Genomic DNA, 11,509 nt, shown 5'->3' with positions numbered 1-11,509 from the left:
GGCGGGAGATTTTAAAGATTGACGGCCGTAGTACGCATATTATTTTTTAAAATTTATTATCACATTTTATGTAGAAAGTATATTTTCTATATAAAATTCATAGAAAATTCACAGACAGGTGATTTTAAAAATATTTTTAAAAAATTATATTTTTATTGTAAATAATTATAAAATTATACACATATACATATGCAAGAGATTTTTATTAATTCTTCAAAATATACTTTTATATAAATTATACTCTTCTAAACTTAATTGTTTTTATTTAAAAAATTATCTTATTTGATTAAACTAATTGGGAAGATCATTCCAAATTAATATCAATGGCATAAACAAATACCTTGTTATTTTTCTACTAAGTCTAAAAATAAATTTCGTTTTCAAAATTTTTCAAAATTTTTTCTTTAACGCACATTAAGAAAACAGACTGAATTATTCTATTAAAAAGTATATAATAAATATATGGTTATTTACGGTCGTAATAATCTAAATAATTTAAGTAATCAATTATTTAAAATAAACAATAATCCGATCACGGTTCATTACAAATGAAAACAGAATGTCCAGAAATATACATACATATCAAAAATCAATAACTCTATGTTACCGACATTTCATTCGCTATTAACACGGAACACAACCAAAATTTTGTACATATCATTTATACATATTCGTCCAAATGTGCACATTGGCTACGTACGTAGTTCATATGTATAATAATTTCTCAGATTCACAGAGAGTATATTGCGTTTGAAGATCATCTTAAACATATTTAATAAAATCGGACCGTGTCGTCTGTGTCAGTCTTGTCTTTTCTCTCTCTCTAGTCCTACGTATAGGAGACACAAAACATAGGAAAACATACTAAAAAAGAACAGAAGGAAAGAAATGCTCTAACAAACAAATTACACAGGTAAACTTGAAAAAATGAGTGTGAAAATCCGGTTTCATCAACTTTGATTAATTTAATAGACCGAATGAATTTTTGAATTGCTATAATTATAATTACAAAACTGATCATCCCTAACCTAACTTTTTTATTACTTTTGTTAAAAAATGACTTAATTATTAACAAAAATTATTACACTTTGTATAAATAAATTATAATTGGCAGAAAATAGAAGCAAAACAAAATGATCAGACTTAAAGTTTTAATTACAATTGATAATTCACAAATTTAATTAACTGATTAATCAGAGTTGCTGACGTGGCTCTAAATCAAACAATTATATATATATAACAATAGTGATTATGGTATATGAGCATTACGCTTATGAAAGACTATAAAATGTACAAAATATACATGATCAATTTTTAAAAAATGAGTCATATATATATTAAATAAAATAATAAAATATTATCTTGGATTTTTAACTAACAAATTACTACATTTCGTACTTGCGCCGAAGATATACATATTTATTAAGAAAGATAGTATCAATTGTGGATAACTTTTCGTGATTATCAACAGACAAGATGAGAAATATATTGTATAGCACACGATAGAGAAAAAATGAAAATATATTTTGTTGTATAATTGATTAAAATTTAAGCTATCAATAAGAATTTTTTTGTGTTCCTACGTATACATGAATCGTAAAAAATTACATATGTTACACACAAAAATCACGTGTGTTATACATCATAATATCACAAAAACATTATGCATATATGCATATGTGTGGTAATTTTACATTTATGACACTTATCATGAGATAAAAATCTTTCGGTTGGTAAATATGTACTACTTTGTTTCTGTATCTGACGCGAGATGGTGCGCTAAGAATCTCATTTAAATTTCTTTACAGTCTCGTGCCCGCGAATGGCGTCTGACGAATTGCTCTCTTGTTCCTGTATGAATTTAGAATAAGAATTATCGGATTTCTCGCGTTTGAATGGAGAATAGACATTAAGGCAAGTAAGAGAAGGCATATGCAAACAGTAGAACTATTTAGAAAAACAATTACTAGATTGGTTTTTAAGTTTTGGAGACTCATTTGTAATACGTTCGTCTCTCTTTCTCTCTCTCTTTCTCTCAATTTTTTTCTTGTAAAGCATATAAAAGTAACTTGATTCAATCTCAGATTGTCACGTATATTCTGATCCGATACATTTAATAAAAACAAATGATTTACATATACGCAAAATATAATAAGATTATACCTTTACGATTACTATAACAATACTAAATATATAGGTTATAGAACATTTTTCGTTCAGGAAATGATGAAAGACAACGAGTTGGAGCTTGAGTTTTACGGGCGTGATGTTGGACTAGGGAAGAGGAATGCACGGAAATATCTATTGGTCTAGGACTCGAAGACCTTCGAGAGTGGTGCATGCGGGGTCGTTTGATCTGGATGCGGGGCGTCGGGACGCAAGGTTACAGCGGTCGTCGGGTCAGCAACACCACGGCCGTCCCTCCCGCTTTTCCCTTTCCACCCTGACCGCCAGCCCTCGTCCTCCCACCGCCGTCGCCACGCTCGATGTACGTCTGCCCTTCCTTTCTAACCCTCCTCCTCATCGAGAATGAGAGGAAGAGAGAAAGGGAAAGAAAGAGAGCTGCTGCCCTTCCACCCGTCTCCCTCCCTCGTTGTCCTCTATTTGTCCTCACTCACTAGTACCAGGGCGTGCCATCTTTGCGAATCTACAGAGATTCTTATTAATAGTTATGGTTGGACAAGGGATCGTCCTTGTTTTCACAGGTATTTCTTTCCAATATTTAAGAAGGAAAAAGCGCTATGATGTATAGCTTGTGGGCACAGAATGTTTGCATAGTTGATGAGTAACTATATTCAAGTATCAGACAATAAACATCTTTGCTTTATCCCTTTAATTTCTTTTTAAAGTTGTCTTTAAGTCTTTATCAAAAAAATTATTTTTGCAAGAAAATAAAATTTTTTTTTAATTTAAAATCCATGGTATAGATTTTAAATTAGTGATTGGTAATCAATTTTTAGATTCTTATTGTAGTTTTTATTTCCTTTTTTTAAAATTAATTATACTTGAGAGGAAGAAAAGTGAAAGAGGGAATTGTGAGAGAGAGAGAGAGAGAGAGAGAGAGAGAGAGAGAGAGAGAGAGAGAGAGAGAGAGAGAGAGAGAGAGAGAGAGAGAGAAAGGGGGAGGGAGAGAGATGAGGAATTATAACAGTTAATTATAGAAATTATATATGAAACTATTGTTGCTATCGACGTCATGATAAAACGCAACAGTCACCCTTTCGATGTTTTGATGTTTCGTCGCATTATTTTTTTATAACGCTGCCCTTCCATCGCGATATTTTACCACCGCTTGCACAGACCAATGCGGTAGTCGAGTCGCTTGCAAACAGCCCAGTAGAGGGGGTGTCTGGGTCACCCCCTTTCATGTTAGTCTGTCTGTCTGGCTGGCTACTTTCCTGGGGTTCGCAACCCCTGCTTGCCAAACGTTATACGAACCATGACACTGAAATGCACCGATTGTTTATGCGCACAAAGTCTCGCATAATAAATGTTTTGCATTCCGCGTCTCGTTAAATAATTCGCTTTTGCAAACCAGTTAAATTCCCCGACGCTCTTCATTAAATAAAAAAAGAGTTTTAGTTTTGATTCTGTCACGATCACTGTTCAATAACAAATGTTCCTTTTTAGCAATTTTTATTGTATTGATGATTCCTTTATATATTATAAATATATCTCTGTTTTGTTCAATCATTAATTTTAATGAGAACAAAAGAAAAATCCGATGTAGAATTGATCGCTTTCATGCCAGCACGGGCAATCACTTGCACTCTTTCACTACAACGCCTATTAATTCTAATTAATGGAGAAAGTGTGAAGAGCAATTTTAAGATGTTATGTTGCAGAGTATCACAATGGCTTTGTGATACAATTTTGATTATTTTCAATATTTCACGTAACATCTTGCATCGATGTCGATTAATATGTAAATAATAATGCATGTAATGCTCATAATTGTTGCTTGGATTATTGGAAAATAGTATTTATTTTAATAAAGTGAACAACGTGATATTAACATTTTAGAATTCTTTATTGAATAGATTTATTTTACTTTTTACAGAATGTTTCTAATCAAGAAGAAGAAAAGAAAGTTCTAATGATTCGGAATGATTCCTGATGACAATTATGACAACTATCTATCTACAACGGTGCTTGCCGCAGTATTGAGCATCCTGTTCCATCCTAAAATGTAAGTTTACTTAATTTTTTCTAATATTATTGCTTTAAACAATCAGCTGTGTTGAATAAAATCAGCTGATTTGAAAAATCAATATTAAAATTTTGATATTTAAAAATTGAACTCCTATTGAATGACCTATTAAATTTAAAAGGAGTCAGTGAGTCGCAATGATACAACATGCCTTGATTATCTGATAGATATATTTTGAGATTTTCTAATTGTAATTGTTTTGTTGAAGAGAGAGTTGCTTCTTCTTTTTGGTATTAATATGTTTTATTTATATTATTTATATTTACATGTATCGTAGACAACATTTATAATTTTAATAAAATCTATATATAGATCAGATTAATTCAAATAAAAATAAAATAATAAATTCAACAATAAGTTAAAATTTAAAGTGCTGATAATTAATATTTAAATCAAAGCATACATTAAAACTTCAAAATCAAAATACTTAGCACATGAAATAAATAACTGTACATTAACGTTCAAATAGACAAAAATCTAAAAATGTTTTATAGTAATAATGAAAAGTTTTAATTTTAACTTTAATTCCATACAATTTAATTGCTGATTATACAATACAGAAATAAGTAGGACTTTACACATGGGGTAAATAATATGTGAATACATGGTAAATTTTTTTTACAAATGAATAAACGATATATCGCGTTTATCGTGCTTGGGCGGTGCAACGGTTTATCAACCAGACGGGGTTTTGCACCCTCGTTCCATCGACTATAGTATAGGGTTCTAGAAGCATCTACAGCTACCCGATGGAGGGAGAATCGTCTACTGGAGGGGGTGTCTGGGTCAATCCCCTCCAGTGTCTGGGGGTTCGCAAAACCAAACGCATTTCCCGGGGTTCGCAAATCCGTGCGCGCGCGGCATTACGATTGGGAATCCCATGACACATTTTCGATCGCCGGCAATGTTCCATCGACAATGTGGCTTGATGCCAGTAAAAGATACTTTTAGATTAAATTGTATATTATTACATCTTCTCTACAACGCACTTGCTTGCTGATCTGGCAGGTTCTCTTGATGAAAACACATTTTCCATCAAAATATGATTATACAGTGTCCTTAGAGACGCAACAATCAATCAAACAAAAATATATATATTTGATCTTATAGAATAAATTATAGAAAAAATTATTATAAAAACTATTTAAAAAAACACTTATAGCAAAATTATTGAGAAAATCATATTTATGTCATTATTGAATCTTCAAGATCTTGCAGTAAATTATCAGGAAGTAACATCAATTAATATTTGAACGTCGATTACACTTTTTTCAGTTATTCTTTCGTCCCTCATTTCTCATTTGGTTGTCGCGCGTTTTTTTTTATTTAAAGGAAAATGCATAACACGCTTGCATTTACCGAGTAGTAGCCGGACATCTACATACACGGATAATGCACGTGCTCAGGGAAGAAGGCACACGCATTGCAAGTAATAAAACTCGACGAAAATGAGTCGACGAGCATAAAAGTGGCACAATTGGTTCAGTGGGGCGGTGCCCCTGCGGCCTTGGCTCGGGACAGTGAACCCCGTGGCCATGCGAAACGCGTGCAGCCACGAGTGCAGCACACGGTGTCCTATGCACTCTATCTCCCTCCGCCCCCGATACCACACCGTGTACCTCATCCTCTTCCCTCCCTCTTTCTCTCCCGCGTGCTGTGGACTTTTTCCCTTCCTTCGTCCCCCGCGCTGCACCCATTTTGCACATATGCAACGTCCACTCTCGGACGTTTCACTCCAAGCCGTAATGCTGTCAGGGCCGGGTAAAACAACAGTTCAGCTAAATATTGGCCCGCATTCGCGTTGAATCGCAGTCGCCGTCTGATCAATTTTTAGCCTACCATCTCGCCAGTCTTGGATAAATTTGCCGGCTCAGTACTTGTGAAGTAGCTCTAGATCCCATATTCTATAACTCGTCTATTTTTTAATATTATTGACAATGTGAATGAATAAGTTTATCTTTTCTTCATGCTAAACAATCTTCTTTTTATTTCATGTGGAATGGGAACCTGTCTCGTCGAATAGCTAGGCGCAAACACTTCCAAACTTTAGTATTAACTATATATATATATATATATAATTTCTTCTTTTTATTACCTAAATATCAGAGAATATAATCGATGAATTTGGTTAAATAATAATTCTTTAAATTCTTGGATTGTACGTCCTCGTGTTAAAATAGGATGAAGAATCGCTCGCGAAAACTGAATGGAAGATTAGCCCAAATTGATTGTCGAAGATTAAAAACTGGTAGCGGATATGTTTCGATCAGAGGAACATTAGCTTCCATCCCTGGAAGCTGGCAGGCACGTACGCACGACGCGCCTGGATGCGTGTATGCGCGAACGTTGCCACGCTCTACAAAGCCGACGAGCGAGCTAACGCGCGGAGAACGTTCACCCTGACTGGTGCATCGGCCCTTCGCAGCGTTTCTCAAATGTAAGCAAAACCGTCAATTGGTATCCGAGGTCTCTAGGTAAGGTCGCAAGAGTCGCGGAGCTTGATCATGCACATAACTGAGATACCTGGCTACAACTCACCGCGATTAAATATCCAAAGTTCTTAAAAGCATCGGAGCTCTGTAGGATTTTTGGGAAACGGAATTACTATCTGTACATAAAAAATTCGTGATTCATAATAGCTGTTGATTCTTCGCATTCTTTCGTTTCTAAAATCAAACATAAAATATCCAAGTAATTGAAGATTCATAAAATTTTCAGGGAACTAGATGGACCTTCAGTGGAAGTAAAATTCGTGACAGCTCTTCCGAGATCAGGGATGTATGGTGTCTGAGAGATGTTTATTTAAGAATATTCTTATTGCGCGATATAGGGGCGAGACAAATAGAAATTTTCCGATCTACATCCGATAGGATGTACTAGCACCCATTTGGCGGACGCTGCCCTGCTCGGACTCGCCGTCGAGCAGCATCTCCTCCCTTGGAGATAATCGGCGAACGCGTCTCTCGCTTCGTGCATTTCTTCCTCCGCCGTCTTCCCTTCGCTCCTTCGTCGGCCTCGTCGTCCAGTCTTTCTCCCGGCTTTCTCCGTCTCGCCCTTGCGCAGCAGTTCGCGCGCGCGGTGCGCGTCTTCGCGCGGCATTGGGCATTGCACTCGACGGCGCTTCTCGAGGGCGGTCTCGCGGGTTGATGCACGCGGAATGCAACCGAAGGCGGCCGACGTGCACCGGGGACGACCGAAGTGGGCTACCAGCGCCGCGCTTGCAGCTGCAACGGTCATCTCGGGTTCGATGCACTCCGCACGCCCAGGCTCTGTGCATGCACGATTCTGCACGAATGACTCAGCCGGCCCGGCGCACGAGGAATACGACCTTGACCCGGCTGCACGTAGGTGCATCGCACCTTCGCGCTGAGACCAAGAACAAAATATGTCGTCACTCGCCAATCTCACCGCGCTACGAATTTTGTAGATTCTACCTTCTAATATTGTTTTATCGCTGTCTCTTGTGAAGAACTTTCACTATTAGTTGCACGTCACGCAATACAATTAGATACTTGACGCACAGCGTAGTGGTATAAAGTTGCGAAAGTATCCTTCGTTGCGCACTAGATTTATTTAATCATCGCGTAAACAGAGATATAATGCTTTATTCTTGCGTTATCACGAGAGACGCTAACGAAGCTCGTGTGACCTTCACAGAAGGTGGATGAGCGAAGAACAACGAAGTCCACAGTAAACATTGCAAAAGAGCAATGCAATACGAAAAAAGTATTAAAAGTTAATACGCGATATATAGTGTATAAATACGAGTGGGTTAACGTATCGTTTAACGTTTTTTGTACCGGAAAAAACTGCTAGCGATGCGTATCCTTCCGTAGCTAAAGGACTCGAATTAATGCAGTTAATTTACGTTTGTGCATAGTTCAAAGTGTGTTGTCCTCAACGGTCGAGTTCAACGACTCCTGGACAAGAGTAAGACAAAAGGTTTGTTTTTTATTCCTGCACTGCTGCACTGGTGCAATAAGTTAGAATAAGACAAATATATTTTTTCTTATTCTAACTTATTGCAACGAGTGCAGCAGTGTAGGAATAACAAACAAACCTAAAGATTAAAACCCTTATATACATATATATGCAATATATATATATATATATATATTGCATATACGTATAAAATACTCACACACACACGTATATTTTCAAGGTATCTTTATAGAACACAGTGTCATCGACACGCCGCAGGGTGTATCCATTGTAAAGGTCAACGCATCTATTGTGGATAACCTCATTGACCATCGCGCCCGTCGATCACGGAATGTTTAATTCGTTTTCACAAGCACGCATCACGTTCATGCATTTCAATTGAGCTTATATCGCTCGAGGTATAATATAATGTTCATGTTTTGATTATCCTACACAGGCAGTTGAAATATCTCTTCAAAATTTCACAAATACGATATATCTCTTTGAAATATTGTTCTTCATAAAGTCTAGGAAGAATAAGATTCAAATTCGGTCTAAAAAGATATCTAATCTCACGTATTTTCTACTTTGTGCACTCTTAAATTCTGAAAGCTTTATAATACTCTACGTTATCAATTTTGATATCGTGAGCCATGTTTGGAGTGATATAATTTGTTTGTTAAATTTTTGGACGTTATGTCTAAACACATTTCTAAATTGTCGAATAAACGTCACGAGGAAAATTTAACTCCATGATAATATGTAGGCGTGAAAGGTCTTCCCTTTGAATTTCTATTTCGATTACTGCTTCGTTTCCTGTATGTCCCCATCTGTGCGTTGCCACGTTTGAAAGAAGGTTATCGGCACACATCGTCAATATCTTTTGACTTTTTTTCCTCCGTAAGTGTATTTATATATATCAAGGGAGGGGGGATGTATTTCGGGCTATGGAAGTTGCAGCTACCACACGATGGCGACGCGCTTTTAACCTTGAACTGATGAACGAAAGCAGCCACGATCGGACTGCGATGTCCTGAGTTATTTCTGGAACGTCACCCTGGAGGACGATGCATCTCGCCTCGTTGATGTGTTTCGTGTGTTTTCGTTTAGCTATTCCGTCGTACGTTTTCTTTTATCGAGCATCTCTTAGTTTTTGAAACTTGAGTATTCAATACGTCCGGCTGCAATTAAAAAAATACTTTGATGAAAAATAATATAACTTGAATTTTCATACATAACAAAGCAAATAAAGACTGAATAGATAAATAAATATGAATAATATTAAATCGACTGTCATATATTATATATTATAATTTGTGCATTTATTTTGTGTCATATAAATTGACACACGTTTGTTTATCTTCGTTATGATTATTTAATTACTAAAACTGTGTCCTTGTTTCAATTGCTAATTGCAGATAAAAAGTCATGAGAGAGAAACGCATCACGTTTAGTTATACAATTATATAGTGTTACATCGAGGAAAGTGTCTGTTGGCTGTCTTATCGTTCAAACATTTTTGTGGTCGCGCATTCTACTGTCCGAGTATCTACGCCGGAGACGCAAACAGCGAGATTCCTCCAAGGGTGCACGACCTGGCTGGCTAGATACCGCAGTTTAACTTTGCTCACACTGTCTTTGTCCATAAAGACGACACCCTTTGCGTGTCTGCCTTAGTCGATCTCTTTGCGCTTGATCGATTTTTGCAAAGATAAATCATCTATGAATCAATCATCTGTAAAATTAGTAATTTTAAAACAATTTAGTAGTCAAAACGTTGTGCAAAATTTTATCAATTATTACAAAATTAGTGGACCGTAAAACATTTTCTAAAAATGCATTGGTCAATCAAATATCATTTTTATTTATAATATTTAGGAAACTTTAATTCTATTTAATTCTTTGACTTTATTATGGTCTTCATATTTCTAATTTCGAATACTGCAATGTAAAAATTTAAAGCTACAAAAGACTGATAATTTTGAGATACAACGGATACAACGGATTTATACACGGAAAAAAGTTTGGCACTACTGCTGCATCATAGGTGGTAGTGCAGCGCCACCTCGTATTTAGGACTACAGAGTGCCAGTTTTGGGTAACTGGCAGCACTAAGCGCCGGGAGAACTGTTCTCCCCACCCTGATGGGGCAACCACTGCACTTTAAGGTTAGGAATGCTGCGGTGCGAGATTGGGACAGCAGGGCTCCCGATTGGGACAGCAGGGCTCCCAAACTGAGAGAACTGCCGTGCCAAAGAGAAGTACAACAGCGCACTCTCATTTCGTACAGCTGTTACACTAGTTGGTGCTTCTGTAGTGCCAAACTTTTTTCCGTGTAGACGTTCAACCGTCAGCTTAAAGCGCAAAACTCGAAAGATTTATTTTGCTATCACAACATCGTTTCTTGCAATCTTCATGTTATTAATGAGTTACGGTTTATATGGCGCCAATGCGGAAAAACATTCGTCGACAACGTTTACGACGGGGGCTGATTTCATTTTGGAACAAGGGCATTGGTGCCATCGCGGCTGCCGCAGCGTAGTACCGCAGCATCGACTGTCGCAAGAAGAGCCGTCGCGGCTCTTGGCACGAGTACAAGAAAGTTGAATGCACCGTCTAATTTTACGTTCATCCCTGCGACAGTGTTTTCCTCTAGGTCTAGAGCAAATACCGCGTCTCTTCATCCAGATGTTTTCGATTAGGCAGAAAATCATCATTTATGCCAATTGTCTATCGACGGAAGATAGAAATTATTCACGATAACATTTCCTCGATAAAATTTCTAAAAACAAGGATATGCACTTTTCTATTAGGTGAAATGTCTATTCAGTTGTTAAAAAGCGAAGAAAATGCATGATCAAATAGGGTGCTTATACGCAATTGCAATGGCATACCTACATATCTTCTCATCTTTTGGCTACAGCTACGTGGCTCCCCACCGGAGAAACGAAGGCGGAGTTTGCCGAGTATGAAGGCGAATACGAAAGCAAGCTTTTGAATATCATTTATCTTTGTTTTAGTCCCGCGTACATTGCATCACAGAAAATAATTTCTATTTACGCAGCTTGTATTAACATCGCATATTTTCATCTCATCTCTTTTTTTTTCTCATGAAGAAATTGCTCTAAATTATAGTGCGCAATTAACGAATTACGATTAAATCAATTTTGAAAATACAATTATTAAATGTATAGTTTAATAGAAAAAAATCAACAGAGAAATTAATTAAATATCTACATGATCACAAATCAGGTAGTATAGCGAATGATGAGCATTTTCTTCATTTGATTTTAGAAAGCATAATCATTCGGAAGGGCTAGCAAAAGATTTAGCGATACATTCGAAATTTGTCATCATGTCGGCCGTGGTCTCGTGTCA

General features: G+C 36.6%; 1 long non-coding RNA gene across 2 annotated transcripts; it reads left to right on the top strand.

The window, feature by feature from the left end:
* The first annotated feature begins 357 nt into the window (after positions 1 to 357).
* LOC118644788 lies at positions 358 to 8,905 on the top strand. 2 transcript variants are annotated; one of them, XR_004962554.1, is made up of 4 exons: positions 358 to 913; positions 1,809 to 2,705; positions 4,061 to 6,647; positions 6,929 to 8,905. It is a non-coding gene; the product is annotated as an uncharacterized LOC118644788 (long non-coding RNA). The 2 variants fall into 2 exon arrangements; XR_004962553.1 differs by having other exon boundaries at positions 4,061 to 8,905.
* Positions 8,906 to 11,509: the final 2,604 nt, after the last annotated feature.

This window comes from Monomorium pharaonis, chromosome 3 (assembly GCF_013373865.1).
Source record: "Monomorium pharaonis isolate MP-MQ-018 chromosome 3, ASM1337386v2, whole genome shotgun sequence".
NCBI lineage: Eukaryota > Metazoa > Arthropoda > Insecta > Hymenoptera > Formicidae > Monomorium > Monomorium pharaonis.
Note: the sequence above shows the minus strand (reverse complement) of the source record. Positions and strands in the feature narration are given on the sequence as shown.